The sequence below is a fragment of the Scylla paramamosain genome, chromosome 6 (genome assembly GCF_035594125.1).
Source record: "Scylla paramamosain isolate STU-SP2022 chromosome 6, ASM3559412v1, whole genome shotgun sequence".
Lineage (NCBI taxonomy): Eukaryota > Metazoa > Arthropoda > Malacostraca > Decapoda > Portunidae > Scylla > Scylla paramamosain.
Window position 1 is genome coordinate 20,287,227 of NC_087156.1, and position 19,770 is coordinate 20,306,996.

At 39.8% G+C, this 19,770-nt stretch overlaps 1 long non-coding RNA gene across 2 annotated transcripts in view; it reads left to right on the top strand.

Moving 5' to 3' along the window:
- The window catches only part of LOC135101362 (uncharacterized), a 382,194-nt gene that overhangs the window by 115,128 nt on the left and 247,296 nt on the right, over positions 1-19,770 (top strand). The gene's annotated exons all lie outside the window — the stretch shown is intronic.

Here is a 19,770-nt window from a genome sequence, read left to right on the forward strand (position 1 = left end):
AGGAAACCAAAAGAGGGGAAGAAAATAAAAGGGGGAAAAAAAAATGTTTGCTTTGATTCTTAGTTTAGTCGATACGTTTGATGGAGGAAAACAGAGGCAGGGAAAAAACGAAAAAAAAAATAATATCCTGTCATCTTGCACCCACGACCCAGGTTTGGTTTTTCCTTTTTCCCTTGCGCTTTGAAAGGTCTTTAAGGGTGGTGAGGGAAAAAAGAATAAAAAAAAGCAAACCATCACGCTATATTTTTCTATTCTTTTTTCCCCTTTGTTTTTTTTTTTCTTCGTGTGCTGATGGATTGGCAACGACTTCCCTTACTCTTTGCTCCTTTCTTCCCATTTTCCTTCCCCTATCTCTTTATAACAGAGTGAATTTGGGGTTTGTCTTTTACCTTCTACAAGTATTCACGTTACGCTTCTCTTCTTCATCTCTTTTCTTCCTCTTACTTTTTTTTCTTCGTTTTCCTTCCCATCATATTTTTTATCATCTTTCTTCTTCCCTTATATATTTCCAACAGACAGGATTTTGGGGGTCGTCTTTATCTTACTTCTATAATTATTCACTTTAAGCTTCTCTTTTCATCTTTTTTTCTTCCTCTTATTTTCCTTTCTTTATTTTCCTTCGCCAATCTCTCTTTATAGCAGACAGGATTTGAGCTTCTTTTTTTCACCTTGTATGTATAATTATTCACTTTACACTTCTTTCTCTTCATCTCTTCTTGTCTCCCTCTCATTTTTCAGTAATCTTAAATACATCTTCTACACTCGTACCTTTAAACACACCCACCCATCTCTACACAACCTAGCGTCACTTAAATTTTCCTCATATTTTTCCTTCCCCTCGCCAAACACACATCCTCCTTATTATATTCACGGACATATTGCTCTACACACACACTCCCTCACTCCCTCCATCCTTCCCTTCCTCCCTCCCTCCACCCTACGTGTCTGTCCCTCCATTTTCTCCCAGGGTAACCAAAGCAGAGGAGGGGGAGGGTAAGGGAGGTAATCTCGCATCATTTAGGGTTAACGAGGCAGTTCATCAGCCATACACAGGAGGATCTGGTCCGTCACGTGACACTGAAGGCGGGACGGACCTGTTATTGATCCTGGGGCAGGTGGGGAGGGGGGCGGGGATCTGCTGGAAGGGATGGGGGTGGTAGACATAGGGAAGAAAGAGAGTAAGATAGGTAAGGGAGAAGACTGCAGGGTGAAGATGGGATGGGATCAGATAGGATGGGTAAGAAAGAAGGGATGGGTGTTGGGAAGACGTAAGGGTGGGTGTTGGGATGAAGGGTGCTGCGTGTGGTGGGACAGCAGGGTATATAGGGTGTGGTAAGGGAAGGGTGTCGGGTGGGGAAGTGGAGGAAGGGAAGGGGGTGTGTGTATTAGAAGGACGGTGAGAAGCAGAAGCATATTGGCCCATTACCTGTTTTGCTGTCACACCCATGTGCCTAAGGTGTGTGTGTGTGTGTGTGTGTGTGTGTGTGTGTGTGTGTGTGTGTGTGTGTGTGTTACTGGACAGGGGACATGTTTCAATGCAAGCCATGAAGGTATACACACACACACACACACACACACACACACACACACACACACACACACACACACACACACACACACACACACACACACACATACACACACACCAAAAGATCCTCTCACTTTTTCAGTTTTCATTCCATATCTTCCATTCCACGTTTGCACCTTCCCTTCCATTTCTTTCCCTTTCCTTCCTCTCCCCTTCCACTCTCTTTTCCTTTCCTTCCCCTTCCCCTTTTCCTCCCTTTCCTTTTCCCTTCGCATCCCTTCCATTCTCTTCCCTTCTCTTCTCTTACATTCTCCTCCCACCACACCCTCTCTCCCACGACCCCCGCCGCCGCCTGCAGGTTGGGAGTGGCGCAAACCATCTCGCCTGACAAAGCTTCGCGGAGTCAGGCTGTGGGCGGCGGCGGTGGTGGTGGTGGTGGTGGTGGTGGTGGCGGTGGTGGTGGTGGTGATGGTGGTGGTAGCCCCTCAACTAATTACCCGCACGCTGTTCTAAAAATACTCCCCGATTCCGACCCTCCTCTTGCTTCCACGTAGATGATTTGTTATATATGAAGTGGTAATTTCTCTTTCCTCCCCCTTCCCTCACTCTTATTCCCTCCTCTTTTTCCCTCGCTCCGTCTTCTAATTCCCTGGCACATGTACTTCATCGCCACTACTCTACCTATTTTTCCCTCTCTCTCTCTCTCTCTCTCTCTCTCTCTCTCTCTCTCTCTCTCTCTCTCTCTCTCTCTCTCTCTCTCTTTCTCTTTCTCTGCTCTTTATACTCCTTTCCCTTTACTCTCCTCACCGCCTACTCTCTCCCTGCCTCCCTCCCTGCCGTCCCTGAACCTTCCCTAATCCTCTCCCGCTTGTTAGTTCATCTTTCCATTGTTTTCCGTTTAAATGCTGAGGAATGTTCCCTTCTCTTGAGGCACGCACTGCTTGTTTTTCTGCTCATATTTATGGAATCGTTCCCTACCTAGTCTCTCTCTCTCTCTCTCTCTCTCTCTCTCTCTCTCTCTCTCTCTCTCTCTCTCTCTCTCTCTCTAGTGTACGCATGTTATTTGTGGCGACTGTGAATAGCACAAGGGATTTCAAAACAATTTCTCTCTCTCTCTCTCTCTCTCTCTCTCTCTCTCTCTCTCTCTCTCTCTCTCTCTCTCTCTCTCTCTCTCACTCAATTAAGTAGTGTAGCAAAAATTCTTATTGTTTGTTCTTCCCTTGTGTTCTTTTGTGTCTTTGTACTTTCTTTCGGAAGGGAGAATCGGCAATGTGGGCGAGGGGAAGGTACAGAGTGAGGGTGAAAGGGTGGCCTCATGTTCTTCCTCCTTTCCTCTGAGGGTCAGCCACCCTTCAGGGAAGCCCGCTCTTCCCTATTTGCCTCCGCCAGGGGAAGCGACTCACCCCACTGTGTTCACCTCTCTTAGTCTTTCTTCTCATGAATTTTTCGTTTATTACTGTTCTTATTTTTCTCTTGTTTCTCTGATTTTTTTTTCCTGTCTCCTCTTATTTTTTTCCTATTCCCTCTTAAATCTGTCTAACATAATGCTCGTATTTTTCTCGAAGTTCCACATTTTTTTCATCTTTAATGTCTTTCCATATCACTTTCCATTACTGATTTCCGCTCCTCTCCGCAGTACACTTTTTCATCACGTCTCTAACACGCAAGATTTAACGTGTGCACATTTCGCTTCTATTTCCATTTGCCATACATTTACATTCCTCCCAGAATCTCTCGTGTATTTCCTTCTAGACCTGCTCTTTTCCCTCATGCACCTTCGCCTAACTTACTTTGTTTGTCAGCACTCCGCCACTTTATGGAAGCCTGTTGAGTGCACCGTGTTTACAGCGGCAGCGAGGCACACGTGCTGTCCGGTGCGCTGTGACCGAACCAAGGGCATTCAGGGAGCCATAGCGAGAAGGGAAAGAGGGGGAAGCTCTCAGAAAAGACTCTTAAGATCTCATATTGTAGCGTTACGGCAAAAAAACAAGAGACAAAATTAAAATTACTGTATTACCACTTTTTTTAACATATTGACTGATCAACAGACATTCTGGAAAAATACCAATAAGAGTGAAGTGGGAACTCTCAAAAAAAGGGTCTCATGATAAAAAATGATGAAAAAAAAACAAGAGACAAAATGAAAAATATTGTATTATTAAAAAATATGGACAGGAGAAAGAATACTAATTAATCCAAGAATCTTCAGGGAACCACAGCATAAAGAGAAGGTGGAAGACTCTCAGTAAAGGGTCTTGCAGTCTCAAATGATGATATAAACAAGAGACAAAATTAAAACTAATGTATTATGAAAAAAAAAAATATATATATATATATATATATATATATATATATATATATATATATATATATATATATATATATATATATATATATATATATATATATATATATATATGTGAAGAGAAAATAATGACGGTGGAGTTTTAAGCAAAGGTCACTTCGCTATATACTGAACGTATGAAGTAAGAAATATGAGAAGAAAAATAAGTTATGAAGAAAAACATTTTAGCTTGTTTAAATTTCAGACTGCCAGAAGTTGTAATAAGGTACTACGTGATGGACGTGCGTATTAAAAATAAGAAAAATAGAAAGGAAAATGATATACACATTACAAAAAAAAATTAAAAATCACTTAACTATCAAAACTCACGAAGACTACTACAAATTATACAAAGAAACTACAGAAGAGTATTATATTCTTTAGCTACAACAACCCCCCCCCCCCACTCATCGTATCAATAGCCGTAGGAATGAACACAAACATGAAATGTACAAAGTGAGATCATTCACATACGTATACACATGAGCACCGTATAGTTACAATTGCCTTGTGTTTAATTCAATGCGCGGTAACCATTCAATTTCTACCTAAACACAGTAACCATTCACATTCACGTTCCAAACACACGGTTATTGTGCGTATTGCAGGGAGGTGCTTGGCATAACATTGAAGCATCAAGAGTGACGCTTGTGTCAAATTGCACTTGCAGTTAATATTGAAAAAATTAATACGCATGAATTATATATTTGCTTTTAAGGATAAGTTGTTACATTCTCTCTCTCTCTCTCTCTCTCTCTCTCTCTCTCTCTCTCTCTCTCTCTCTCTCTCTCTCTCTCTCTCTCTCTCTCTCTCTCTCTCTCTCTCTCTTTGATATATGAATCTTCTCTTCCAGTTCTTCCTCCTTCTCCTTCTCCTTCTTCTCCTTCTCTTTCTTTCTCTCATTTTCTTCCTTTTCCTTCGTCTCATTCTCTTCCACTCTGTTCCAGCTTATGGTTTACATTTTGTCTGTCTGATCCTGTCTCTGCCGTCACGCTCAGCACTTCTTAAGCTCCTCCTCCCCCTCTTCCTCCTCCTCCTTCCTTCATCTTTAACTTTACTCTTCCTTTGTCCATTTCATCTCTGCATCTTTTCTAATGTGTGTGTGTGTGTGTGTGTGTGTGTGTGTGTGTGAGGGGGGAGGGAGGGATTGTTGTTGTGTGTGTGTGTGTGTGTGTGTGTATGTGTTGGTGGGTGGATGGGTATAGAGGACAAAGATGTACTACGTATAATTAGAGGAAAAACATCTAAGAAGGATTTTTATTGTCTCCATTCTCCTCTGCGATAAAACCCTGTCTCTCTTTTATGTTCCTCTCAGTAGCTTTCGTGTTCTCTCTCTCTCTCTCTCTCTCTCTCTCTCTCTCTCTCTCTCTCTCTCTCTCTCTCTCTCTCTCTCTCTCTCTCTCTCTCTCTCTCTCTCCCTCCCATGCGATATCCCCTTCCCTTCCTTCTTCTCTTCCTTCTTCTTTTCTCCTCTCTCTTCCAGCCCTTCTAACATTCATCTCCCTCATCTTTCAGACTCCCTCCTCCTCCTCCTCTCCTTCCCTTCAGCAACCGTAAGGAAATGAGATTTTCGGAGAGAAAATTTCATTGGTGGTTTTTAAGGATGCGAGGTGACCTGGGGCACGAGAGAGAGAGAGAGAGAGAGAGAGAGAGAGAGAGAGAGAGAGAGAGAGAGAGAGAGAGAGAGAGAGAGAGAGTCAGTCAAAATATCTACATAACTATTGATTGAGCACTCTAGTAATTTTTTTTGCTTTTTTTCTCAGTTGACAGATTACACACACAAACAAAAAAAATGGATAAAGATACACAGAAAACGACCGAAAGGAAGCCACATATGCTGAATGGGAGGAGGAGGAGGAATAGGAGAAGAAAAAGAGGAGAAAAGTAGGAGGAGAACAAGGAATCAAGATCAGGAAGGATAAAGAGAGTGAGTGAGGCAACAACTGATGGAGGAGAGTAAAGGAAAGGAAGAGGAGAAGGGAAAGAGCGGAAGAAGGCAGAAAGAGAGAAAGCAAAAGAAAGAGAAAGAGATTTGAGAATGGAGACCTGGACATCGTAAGCGCATATTGTTTGGTAAATAAATAACATTGTGGAGGGGCGGCCCGCGGTGAGGCAGGGACTGGATCTTTTCGTGAAGGACAGAAGGGAGAAAAAAAAAACACACACACACACACACACACACACACACACACACACACACACACACACACACACACACACACGCATACATACTCAACGAAGTAGCAGAAAGGTATACGCACTCCACAGCCTCGGGGGTGGAGGGTAACAGTACATAAGAAAGGAGGAAGGGGAATCTAACCCTACCTTGGTGTTTTTCTCGTGTTATTACTGGTGTTTCGTAAGGGAATTAAGAGTCTTGGAAGGAATAAAGAGACGCAGACACGAAGGAAGGCTGGTCTGTGTTTCGTTTCATTTCACAGTCTTATTTTCTTTTTATTTCTTTATATGTAGGAGGGACATCTGGTCTACTTTTAAAAGAATATAGTGAAGTAGCTGTGTTTTTCAAGTTTTTCAAGGGCGTTTTCATGATTCTAGACATGGATTAAGAAGCGTTCTGTATTGCTACACATTTAAGCATCTTACCTAAATTTCTTTTTAACAGCCTCTTGTGGAAGTTACTCCGATTTTCAAGGTTATTTTCATGATTCCAGTGATACATTGATAAGTATTCTGTATCATCACTGGAAAATCTACCTATAAGAACCTGACTAATGATCTCCAGGGCCACTGAAAATAGTCCATACGTAGAAGCAGCAAGAACAAAGCGTTTCAAAATACGTGCTATTGCTGTTCACGATGAGAGGTGGACTAGGAAAAAATATTACCATGATTTTAATCCCTAAAGATGCATTGTGTGTGTGTTGTTGTGAGAGTGGAGCAAAGCATTATGAAGAGGAGGAGAGAAGAGAGGGAGGAAAGAAGAGACGAAGAGAGGGGAAAGTAGGAAAAGGAAGGAAACAGAGAGACAAAGACAGAGAGAGAAAAAAATAGTCGGAGCTTCTGTTTTGTATGTAGAATTTACTTTTTAGGTAATGAATGTTGGTGGATATAGTCTCTCTCTCTCTCTCTCTCTCTCTCTCTCTCTCTCTCTCTCTCTCTCTCTCTCTCTCTCTCTCTCTCTCTCTCTCTCTCTGTATATGTATATACTAGTATCTACGTAACCGTGAAGGAAAAAAAAACTTACAATACATTATCTCGTGTACGTGTGTGTGTGTGTGTGTGTGTGTGTGTGTGTGTTCACGTGACTCGCTCCTCCAACAACTCTGCTCTCGGGCAAACTTTTTTTCCCTTCCTGTCAGCGGTACATATTTCAGATTTACATAATTCAGCGCTTTAGGACGGCAGGTAAATAAAGCAGACCCACTTCAACTCTCTCTCTCTCTCTCTCTCTCTCTCTCTCTCTCTCTCTCTCTCTCTCTCTCTCTCTCTCTCTCTCTCTCTCTTTTTTTTCCACTTCTTATTTATTTTCTTATCCTTACATTTATTACTTTCTCTTTCTCCTCATCCTCCTTTCTCTTCCTTTTCGTATCCTCAAAACATCTATTTTCTTGCTAGGTTATTGTCTTCCTTTACTTTCATCACTCCTTCCATTCCCTCTTTCTGTTATTCTTGTCTCCTTCCCTCCTTTTCCTCTTACAAGTAACTGATAACAACCTGTCCTATATTTTCTATTGTCACATCGTTTTCTTCATCCATTCAGTGCAACGTCTCTGTGATTCTTTAAAGGACAAGAACCCGGTAAGAACCACTCCCTCTCGCCTTGGTAATGAGGTTCTCGCTGACTTCAAGGAAGGAGGAAAGAGAGGAAGGAAAGATGACGTGTAGTTTTAGCCTTTATTAGTTACAGTATCTGAGGGGGATGTTTGTTGTGTCAAGGATGATGTTTTGTTTTGCTCTCTTATTTATTTATTTATTTTTTCGTATGTGTGTCTTAAGATATCAGAATAAAAAATTAATGTTTCCGTTGTACTTATTCTGAAAGTAAACGGAATGACTGCAGCTTATTAGAGGAATTGAAGAGTAGCAGGTGAAAAAAAGTAAAAATTCCAGTTTTTTTTTTCTCTCCTTTTGTACCAAACGCATTGAAGGAAAAAAGAACAAATAGTGGATTTTATATTCATCTTGTACAAAACTATATCCTAACTCTCTCTCTCTCTCTCTCTCTCTCTCTCTCTCTCTCTCTCTCTCTCTCTCTCTCTCTCTCTCTCTCTCTCTCTCTCTCTCTCCCTCCCTTCTTCCCTTCCTTCCTCCCTCCTTCCCCCTATTCCCAGCAAACATTCAGATAGCATATCTGAATGTGTTCATAAACACAAAATATTTACCGAGGGTTAATATCCAAATTACTGGAGTGGAGTGGGTGAATACAGACCCTTGTATTTGTGTGTGTGTGTGGACGCGTGTTGACCTGGCCTGGATAAACGCAGAGAGAGAGAGAGAGAGAGAGAGAGAGAGAGAGAGAGAGAGAGAGAGAGAGAGAGAGAGAGAGAGAGAGAGAGAGAGAGAGAGAGAGTTAGGATATAGTTTTGTACAAGATGAATATAAAATCCACTATTTAGAATGAATGGAACTAATATGCATGATAAATAAAAATGAAAGTGAAAAATTATTCAAAGAAAATCACATGAGCTTTAGTTAGATTAATTAGAAATTTTTAGACGATTAGGAGAGAGAGAGAGAGAGAGAGAGAGAGAGAGAGAGAGAGAGAGAGAGAGAGAGAGAGAGAGAGAGAGAGAAATCTTGAATGAAAACTGAAGGAATGAAGTAAAAATATAGAACTGATATAAGAAAATTGAAAGATTGTAAGAAAAACAGAGAGAGAGAGAGAGAGAGAGAGAGAGAGAGAGAGAGAGAGAGAGAGAGAGAGAGACTGACTAACTAACTGACTCTTGTACTTCTAACTTGCACCACAGTGAATAAAAGCAAGCAAACCAATGATCAATCTGTGTGAGGGTGAATGGATGAAGGATGAGAGTTACGGTGAATGCCTCGGCGGATTGCGTGGCTCGTGTTGTGTCTGCAATTGGCGGTATCGTTTCTCGTGGGAATGAAGCGAAAAATGGATCGTCAAAAATAATAAAAAAAAAAGAATAGATAAAGAAGAGTAGGAACGAATAGAAATAACTGTGATTGCCTCCAGAACGTGATGGGATGTGTTTTTTTTTATATATTTTTTTTATGCGTGTATGTATTTGTTGTTCTTGTTGTTGTTTTTCTTGTTTTATGATTTTTACTTACATTTCTGTATTTTGTTATGTCTTTTTTTTGTGTGTGTGTGGTATGTGTGTATATAGTTTACGTTCTTTTAGTTTTGGATTCGCTGTTATTTATCGGGCTGTTTAATTATTCCTCAGGGTATTGATCTGTGTTTGTATTTTTGCAGAATGTTTAATTAATTAATTAATTTTTTTATTATTTTTTTTTTTTTTAGTTTTTGTCAAGACACTCCACTGATTTTTTTTTTCAACTTCCCATTTTCTTTCCTTCTTTTCTCCCAAGTCTACCTTTTAAGTTTCGTCCTTATATCTTCCTTGATTCCTTTTTCTCTCTCTCTCTGTCTGTTTATCTTCCATTCTTTCCCTGTCCAACCACCACCATTCCTTTCTTTATTCCCATAACTCTTACCTTATCCACCATTTTTACTCCCATTCCCATAATCCCAACATCACCATTCCCATTAACGTACCTTTACAATTCCCACCCTCATGTCTTTCTACATTATTATCGTACCTTACCTTTCAAATCATCGTATATTCATTAAAGTCATTCTTATTACCATACCTTTCCCACTAATATCATCGTAACCTTCCCATCCCATTACCGTACCCCTACCAACTATTGTGCCCTTATTTTTCTCATTACAGCACAATTCCTAATACTGTATCCTACTTAGTCCTTCCCTTCCACGTCCCCAGTACCCTTCGTGTCCCGCTGGTTTCCTGAGCCCTTTCCTTCCACGTCCCCAGTATCCTTCGTGTCCCGCTGGTTTCCTGATCCTATCCCAAGGTACATCTGATCGAGGCCTTTCCCTTGACGAGCCGTATTAGTGCAATAACGGCCTTGTTAAGAGGTTGCCAGGTAGTGAAGAAAGAAGGCCAGGTCGCGAGAGAGAGAGAAAGAGAGAGAGAGAGAGAGAGAGAGAGAGAGAGAGAGAGAGAGAGAGAGAGAGAGAGAGAGAGATTGTTATTACTAGTTATCATTGTCATTTGCATAGCTTTTTTTTTATTGTCTTGCCCCATATTTGTTCATACACACACACACACACACACACACACACACCAAACATCATCTTTCTATCTCTGTTCTTCCTCTCCTTTCCCCACCAACCACTAAAAAGAAAAGATCCATCTCAAACAAGCAAAGGTCTCTCTCTCTCTCTCTCTCTCTCTCTCTCTCTCTCTCTCTCTCTCTCTCTCTCTCTCTCTCGAGTATGTCTTCAGGAACCGCCAGATTGAAACAGTACGGTAATGAATAACAAATGAAGCGTCTTTCTTTTTATTTTCGAGATAATCAAGGGAGTTTCGAAGCTTCGGAGAGAGAGAGAGAGAGAGAGACTGTTGATATTGGTTTCCTTACGCTGTGGTTTCGTCGTTGAAATTAAACCACAAATCGTTACTAGAATATATTACTTTCTTGCTTCTTAATTACTACGGAATTCATCACTTCCTCCTTACTGAACCTTGGGCAATCTAGACTAAAAGGTTGGATGAAGGGAGGAGGAGGAGGAGGAGGAGGAGGAGGAGGAGGAGTAGGAGATGGACGATAAGGAGGACGAAAGGAAGAGAGAGAGAGAGGTGAAGAATGAAGAGAAATAAAGAAGAAAACAGTGACGTGGAGAAAAGGGAGAAGGAAAGATGTGAACAGTGAATAAGGATGATAAAGGAGAAAAATAAGAGAAAAAAGAACTGTAGTGAAGGAATATGAAAGAGGTGGTAGAATGGAAGGAGGAAGAGGAGAAAGATGTTGAAAGAGGAAGAGAGCAAGGAGGTGCAGAAAGAAGAGGAGGAAGAAAAGGAGAAGGAGGAGGAGCAAGGGAAGGTGGCGAAATGAGAGGAGGAAAAAGACAAAAAAAAAAGAGAGGACAACGAATAAAAAAAAAGAACAAAGAGGTGGAGAAAGAAGAGGAGGAAGAAAAGGGAAAAGAGGAGGAGGACCAAGAGGACAACGACACTTGGGGACCAGAACGAGCAAAAGGAAGGCGAAATAGAAGAGGAGGAGAGGAGGAGGAGGAGGAGGGGGAGGGGGAGGAAGAGGAGGAAGGGGAGGGGGAGGGAGAGGTCTAACAATACAGCCTCTTCCCTCCCGGAGGTGCTTGGCAAGAGGGCGGGAGAAGAAGGAAATCCTGCCCAGAAATCAGGAAATTACAGAAAGATTTTTCCTCCACATTTCCTCTTCATGTATTTTCCTTTCCTTCCCTTTTCTTTTTTTCCCTCTCTTTCTATCTTCATTTTTTTTTCTTTTTGTTCTTGCGTGTTGTTTTGTATTGTGTTTTCTTTTATCTTTCTCTCTTTCTCTGTTTTGTCTTTTTTTCTTTCCTGTTTTTTTTTTCATTGTTTTCTTCCTCTCTTTTCTTGTATGTATTTTCATTAATTTCTACGTTTTTTTTTTCTTTTTGGAAGTGGTGTACAATTTGTCAGTTTTAATTCACTTTACTATTATTATTAGTAGTAGTAATAATAGTAGTAGTAGTAGTAATAGTAGTAGTAGCAGTAGCAGTAGCAGTAGTACTAGTAATATTGCTAATTCATTTTCCCTTTTTTCTTCTTTATCTAGTCTTTTAAATATATTCTCTGGGCAGCTCTTAAAAATTTCATATACTTGTTATTTCCCTTTATCTCCTCATTTTTATCGGGTTTTCCTTTCCATCTCCTTCGATTTTCTCCTTCTTTCTCTCTCTCCTTTTTCGTGGCTGCTTCCTCCTTCACGCTTGACTCTTCCTTCCTTCCTCCTCGAATAATCCATCACTCATGCTTTCTCCTCCTCCTCCTCCTCCTCCTCCTCCTCCTCCTCCTCCTCCTCCTCCTCCTCCTCCTCTTCTTCTTCTTCTTCTTCTCCACCTCCTCACCCTTCCCACCTTCGCGCCTTCTCCCACACTTTCTTCCTTTCATTCTTTTCTTTTCTCTTGTTGTCCTTTCTTTCGTTTTCTACCTCTATTCTTCCATATTTTGTTTCTATTTTCTACTCTCCTTTTTTCATTCCAACATTTCTTCTGTTTCTCTTGCACGACTTGTCAGAGAGAGAGAGAGAGAGAGAGAGAGAGAGAGAGAGAGAGAGAGAGAGAGAGAGAGATAAATAACAAACATTTCTCATATTTATATTTTACAATGAGAAGATAATCATGAAGTGTTAGATAGAAAATAAGAAAAAAATAATGTATTATAGAAGTGAGGCTAATTTTAACATAGCTGTACTTAGTAAACGGCCAGTAATTATACATAAAATTAAGTTGCTATGTAAATGCAGCAAATAATGTTAAATTCTTTACTGTTGAATGTGTGACGCTGTTCTAAGGTTTCAGATAATCTCTCTCTCTCTCTCTCTCTCTCTCTCTCTCTCTCTCTCTCTCTCTCTCTCTCTCTCTCTCTCTCTCTCTCTCTCTCTCTCTCTCTGCTTTGTAAATACTAGCTAACAAATGTAATCAATGTTTTAGAAATCAATCTAATATTTACCTATAAAACGGTAGCAATTAATAAATGTTTAAAATTCTCTCTCTCTCTCTCTCTCTCTCTCTCTCTCTCTCTCTCTCTCTCTCTCTCTCTCTCTCTCTCTCTCTCTCTCTCTCTCTCTCTCTCTCTCTCTCTCATCCACCTATTGTTTTCTTCTCATGGGCTGATTCAAGTTGAAGGCTGCACATCTTGATTGAGTGAGTGGGAGGGAGGCAAGACGAGGCGAGGAAAGCGTGAACCTGCCCTGTATTCTTTCGCAAGCATTCACACGAGGCACACGCTGAGGTAATCTCTGGCCCGTATTGAGAAACGCTTCGCTCTCTCACCACGACTGTTTCCCAAGGCCGCAGAGATAATTGGCCGAGTTTTCAAGAGTGTTTCTCCCGTTAGTAATGTAGAAGACTTGTTAATCTGTCTCCAGAACCATAAAAACAGTCTTGAAAACCCGTGTAGCTTGAACTAGACAGAGCCTTTTGAAAGTATAATGGAGATGTGACGCAGGAGTGTTTCAGAATATGGGTCTTTATTTGGCTGGGTTTTGCATTCCGGGTGGGAGGATTCTGAGTGAAAATAAAATATGCACTTGACGAAACCTTTATATTCATGGAAGGAAAGGAGTGGGCGAAGGAATACGTTTTTTACTTAATTTTTATTTTTCGAGCTATGTATAGTCACGAGAAAATAGATAAAGGTGTTTACTCTGAAGACAGTTGTGGTAATGGTGGTGGTTGTGGTTGTGGTGGTGGTGGTGATGGCGATTAGATGAAAATTTATGGTTGGTCAAAGGGTTTCTCTCTATTCACTTTTTGTTTTGATCACTCGTTCTCATATTTATTCTAATAATGGAACAGCTGAAAGAGGAGGAGGAGGAGGAGGAGGAGGAGGAGGAGGAGGAGGAGGAGGAGGAGGAGGAGTGTGCAGTGCAGAGGATAAAGAAGGATGATATGTAGGAGGAAGAGGAGATTAAATAAAGAAAAAGGTGAAAGGGGAGAAGAAAGGCGGATGAGAAAAATTCAAGAGAGAGAGAGAGAGAGAGAGAGAGAGAGAGAGAGTGAATGAACTGACAGACAGACAGAGAGAGAGAGAGAGCAAGACAAGGGACGTAATTCAGTCATCCCTCCTAATAAGTTAAAGAAGTTGGTTAGCGAGGAAGAGTGGCGGAAGTAGACTCATCTTCCTTCATTACCAGACTGTCTTATGGAGTAAATGTACACTCGCTGAATATACGAAGAGCACCGGCCTTTTTTTTTTTTTTATGTAGGAGGGACACTGGCCAAGGGGAACAAAAATTCAATAAAAAAAAAAAAAAATGCCCACTGAGATGCCCGTCCAAGAAAAGAGTCCAAAGCGGTAGTCAAAAATTGAAGGATGAGTGTCTTACATTGCTTTATCAAGTTTCCCTCCATTGGCTGATACATTAAGACTATTTTTTTACCTATGGATGCTACATTATTGTCAGTACTTTCAAGACAATGTGGTAAATTTAAACTAATGGCCGAATAGACCAAGAGATTACGTTGTTTTAGCTATTTTTACCTCTGTTACCTATCACGCAAGGGCTTTATTGTACTTTTAACCTTTTCACATCGATATGAGACAATTCACAGCACAAGAGATAATACATGAAATCTTTATAAGCATCTGCCAAAAAAAAAAAAAAGGGGGGAGATTAAAAAGAATATATTTTGAAATGTCTACCTTGTTTAATGATTGGAAGTGGCTGTAGAATAAGTAACGATGTCTCTGAATGGTTAGTAATTAAGGGAAGATGTACCAAATAGCAGAGGAAGGGTTAATCTCTGTAAGGACGCTCCATAATTGTCAGAAGTTTAATAAAGCAATACTGTAAACTTAGATTGTTGTTGTAGTTGTTGTTTATCAGTTTCTCCCTCTATTACCGATCACATAAGAGCGATTTTATTTAATCTCTGTAAGGGTGCTCTATAATTCTCATAGCCTGGTGAAAATATTGGGTAATTGTAATAGTAGGAAAGAATATGTGAAAAAAATATATATATTGCAGACGTGTAGTTTATCAGGTAACTTTCACTTCCACCACCTATGAGTGTCACATCCACAGCTCTTCTTGGCCTTCTTGGTCTTCGTGGGTCTCGTAATGTTAAGTAGTGGATATATTAATTTCTCTTTAACTGGCAGACATGTTTAGTGGAGTTTGTGACATCACTGCTCGGGGGAAATACCGTTCTTTTGTCCACTTGATGGAAAACTGCCCTTATTTAATGTGATTTCTATTGTTTTTTTTTCTTTTCTTTTGTTTCTATTTGTCTGTATATTTTGCATTAGTAACTGTGAGAACAAAGAATTAGAGTAGAAAAATTTTTGAGCTTATGTTTCATTCAGCAGATATTTATTTATTCATTTATTTACCTTTTTTTCTTTTTTTTCACACATGAGACAGTTTCGCCAAGGGTAATAAGAAAAAGCGAAAAAGACCAACTAAAGATGACATTTGTATCCATTATCACCATTATTATCACCATCATCATCATCATAATTCTCACGATCATCATCATCAGGAAACCAATTACGTGGCTTAATTCAGCACCACCTAAGTCCCACATCTCCAGGTGTTCCTCCCTTATTAATGGAAGGCCGCGGTAAAAACATGTGAAATATTAATCTGTTGTTCGCGTTCGGCAGCTCCAAGATATTTTTTTTTTTTTTTTGCCATTATTTTTCCGTCGTTCGTGTATCTCCTTAAAAAAAATATATACAATAAAAAAAAAACTTTATATATTTATGTTCAAACTTTCGCTCGCGTTCTGTACCAGTATCTTTCCGGGTGATTTTTTTTTTTTTTTTCCTCCTTCCTGTCTGTGAACTGTTTAGACTTTTGATACCTTTCTTTTTTTTTTTTTCCTTTTTACTCGTTTTGCTTTAGTTTTCCCTCGCTGTGCTTTTTTTCCTTTCCTTTCCTTCTTATCATCATCATCATCTTTCCTCCTCCTTCTCCTTCTTTTCTTTCTCTTTTTCCTTTTGTTCCTTTTCCTTTGATCTTCCTCCTCCTTATTTTTATGTTTTTCTTCTTTTTCTTCCTCCTTCTCCTGCTCCATTTTTTTTTCTTATCATCCCTGCTCCTCCTCCTCCTTTTTCTTCTTTCTCCTTCTCCTGCTCTACCTTTCTCCTCCTCCTCCTCCTCCTCCTCCTCCTTCTCTGTCGTATACTTGTCTAGATGAAAGAATTTAGTTTATCAGATAACAGCCGTGTTGGGGCAAAAAGTCTGTTGGTGTTTGTTCTTCCTTTGAGTTAGCTTGCGTTTCTTTTCCTCCTCCTCCTCTTTCCTGCTTTCTCTCTTTAGATAAAATCATTCCTCATATTTGCTCTTGAGTCAGTAAATCTTTAGTTTATGAACATGAACAATACAGCAACTTATCATTTTATTTAACTTTATTTTCACATGATTCTCTCTCTCTCTCTCTCTCTCTCTCTCTCTCTCTCTCTCTCTCTCTCTCTCTCTCTCTCTCTCTCTCTCTCTCTCTCTCTCTCTCTCTCTCTCTCTCTCTCTCTCTCTCTCTCTCTCTCTCTCTCTCTCTCTCTCTCTGTAAAACACCATCACGTTTTCTGACATTTCTATTGTAATTTGCTGTCATGAATTTTTTGTATTTTTTTTTCATTATTTTTTTCCTCTCTGATTACAAATGAGTAAGTCATTTTTATATATGTCTTTTTTTATGTCTGATTTATCTCTTTATTGTCTATCTATATGTATGGCTTTAATTTTGATCTGGGCTGACTGACTCTCTCTCTCTCTCTCTCTCTCTCTCTCTCTCTCTCTCTCTCTCTCTCTCTCTCTCTCTCTCTCTCTCTCTCTCTCTCTCTCTCTCTCTCTCTCTCTCTCTCTCTCTCTCTCTCTGCATATACATAGTTATATTTTATACAGGAACTGCTACGTGTATGCTTGACAACTTCTCGAAACCTCTCTAATTTTCTTTGTTCTTCTGTTCATATGTTTTGACGACAATGATCTTAAAGAGTATGAGATTATTGTATAGATGAGAATGTTAAGTGAGTATAGGTAAGTATGTTTTATACAGGGACTGCCACGTGTAGACCTCTTAACTTTATGGAGATTCCCTTATTTTCTTTTTCTTTTTTTTTTTTTTTATTCTGACGCACTACCTGTGCTATTGAATGTTTTAAAACTAGCACCTGACTGCATCGTTATTACTTAAATGTATCATCGCTATCATTTATTACTGATCATATTACAATAACAGCACGTTTCGTCGCAGCTGATAAGAAGATTAGTATAAGTAACACTGATTTTTTGCGTTGTGTTTGCAGTAACAATGAGAAACCGGTGAATTTTGCATTGTATATCCATTAATGTTGTGTCTGGAAAAAATGCGGAATTATACGTGGTGTTTCCAGTATCATTGATAAAACACTGACTTTTGCCTTGTATTTCCAGTGATATAGTCTGAAAGGAAACGGTAAATTTTGTATTCATTTCAAGTAATATTGAGTCTGCAAGGAAACATTGAATTTTGCATTGTATTTCCATTAATAGTGAGACTGCAAGGAAAGTTGTTGTTTTTTTTGTTTTTTTTTTTTTGTATTTTTGGGGCGAGTGGCACCTCAGTGGGTCTTTTCTCTTTCCGTACTTCCTTTTCTCATTCCCCTAGGACAGAACCCCTCGTACATTGAAGAAAAAAAAGTATTGAATCTGCAATTAAACACTAAACTCAGCATTATTTCCATGAATATTGCAGGAAACACTGAATCTCGCATTGTGTCTTTATTAACATTGACTCTGCAAGAAAGCAGGACATTTCTTGCAGTTTTTCCCTGTATTGTTCTGCACTGCGATCCTGATCAGCGCTGCTCGTCTGGTAACAAGAAGCATGTCAGCACACACAGACAAGACCCGTCATTACTCTCTTGTCATGTTCCAAGCGATGTGAAACTTCCTTCTGGTTGGCGAAAATTCAAGTTAATTATATCGATACCTACTTGTTCTTTTTTTTTTCCTTCTTTGTTGCTAGTTTTTGTCTTTTTTATATTTATTAGTCGTTATTTGTGTATTCATCCGTCTTCTCTCCGTTCTCTCTTCGTCTTCATTTTTCTTCACCTCAACTTTCTTTGACATTTTTTCTTGCCTAGTTTTATTTTTTTTTCAGTGCTTCTCTTTCTCCTCCTCCTTCTCCTCTTCCTCCTTCTTTTCCTCCTCCTCTTTCTCCTCCTCCTCCTCCTCTTGTTCCCCTTCCACTGGCGGCGGGTCGGACAAGCAGGGTGTCGCTGGAGAAACTTTGGTAGGGAAATTTACGAAAGAGGATTTAATGTTGACGAGTAAGAAAATAAATAAAAAAGAAAAAAAATGTATATATTTACAATTTCATAGTTTTTTATTTATTTATTTTTTTCGTATCCAAATATATTATTAGCAAGTCAGTTTTTAATGTTCTTTCTTTATTTATTTATTTATTTTACCAGGATATTTCCACAAAATATAAGAGTAAAAAATGGTAGATTGTCATAATTAGAGTAGAAAATTGCCACTACAGTGAAAGTATAAACCATACATTTTTTTCTCACAATAATATAAAAAGTAAAGAGAAATAAAAAAAAACGCAATACAATCTAAAAAATTAGTCAGCGTAATTTATAAATGAAGGCGGGAGGGAAAAGAAAGAAGGAAGGAAGGAAGGAAGGAAGAAAGAAATAAGGGAAAAGAAAAAATACGAACGGGACAATAAAAGAATAAAAAACAAAGACGATGAGAGAGAGAAAAAGAAATGAAAGAAGGGAAAGAGGGGGATGGAGAAAAGATACTGCAGATGAGAGTTGAATGAACCGAGGTTGAGAGAGAGAGAGAGAGAGAGAGAGAGAGAGAGAGAGAGAGAGAGAGAGAGAGAGAGAGAGAGAGAGAGAGAGAGAGAGAGAGAGAGAGAGAGAGAAATGGACGCTAGAAAGAAGTGCACGAGGGGGAAATCGGTAAACCAAAACTAGAAATGAAAAAGCACGAAAAAAAAAAAAGAAAACGAAGGGAGGGCGATGAAGCAAAGGAAGTAGTGAGAGGGAGGATAAAGAGAGACGAACACTGCGGAGGAAGATGGACCAAGAGGATAGAAAAAAGAAGAGGAGGAGGAGAAGGAGGAGGAGGAGAATGAAGGAAGGTGCGTGGGTGTACACAGAGAACAGACCCCACGATTCCTTTCACTCGTCAAAGAAACGTAAACAAGAAGACAGTTTGGTCCTCCCAGCTTAAGATCTTGGCACCTTTCAGACCACTCCCGTCTCTCCTCTCCTTTCTAAAGTCTGGCTACTCTCTCTCTCTCTCTCTCTCTCTCTCTCTCTCTCTCTCTCTCTCTCTCTCTCTCTCTCTCTCTCTCTCTCTCTCTCTCTCTCTCTCTCTCTCTCTCTCTCCTTTATTTCCTGAGCAAGTTTATACATGTTTGTTTTCTCAGAGACTCAAAGACCAGTATAATTCTGTGTTGATACTCTTCTCCTCCTCTTCCTTCCCCCTCTTCCTCCTCCTCCTCCTCTTTCTCCTTCTCTTGCTACGTCGTTGTGTATATACTAAGAAAACATAGGTAGCATGTTTACGTAGCTATACAGCCTGGTGATAAGCAGTCTAATCCGCCTTGGGTGTTGCTTTCATGGTATCAGATCCTCCTCCTTCGCTTTATCCACCTCGGTACCTTGCTAGACTCGTTTGTATCATTTCACTTATTCATTTGTTACTGTGTCCCTTGATTCTGTTATTGTTAAATGCGAGTTGATGTTGGTTTATTTTCTTACAAATCAATTCTTCTCTCTTTTTTTTTTTCTGCGTCTGTTTGTCATGGCTTGTGTTTTGTGTGGTCGTAAGTTCGCGAGTTTACGGAAGAGACGGATGTGCTGCTGGAAAGTGTGGAGAATGAAAGTCAGGAATCAAGAAGGTATGAAAGGTTAAGACCAAAGACAGTCAAGGAAGGAATGAAGGTCAGTTGCAAGTGAAAGTGAAGGTCAGTGGAAAGAAATAAAAAAAAAAGAAAGAGAAAAAAAGAAAGAAGGAAGATAACTAGACAGACAACTTAAAATGAAGGAGGAGGCAAGGAAAGGACATGAACTAAGGAGGAATAGTAAAATGTGGAGGGTTAGAAGCCACGGAGGATGAAATGAAGGGAGGAAGAGAAGGAAGACAAAGGGCGGAAGATTAAGGGAGGAGAGAGGCACATGAAAAATCAGAGGAATAAAAGGAGAAAGGAAAA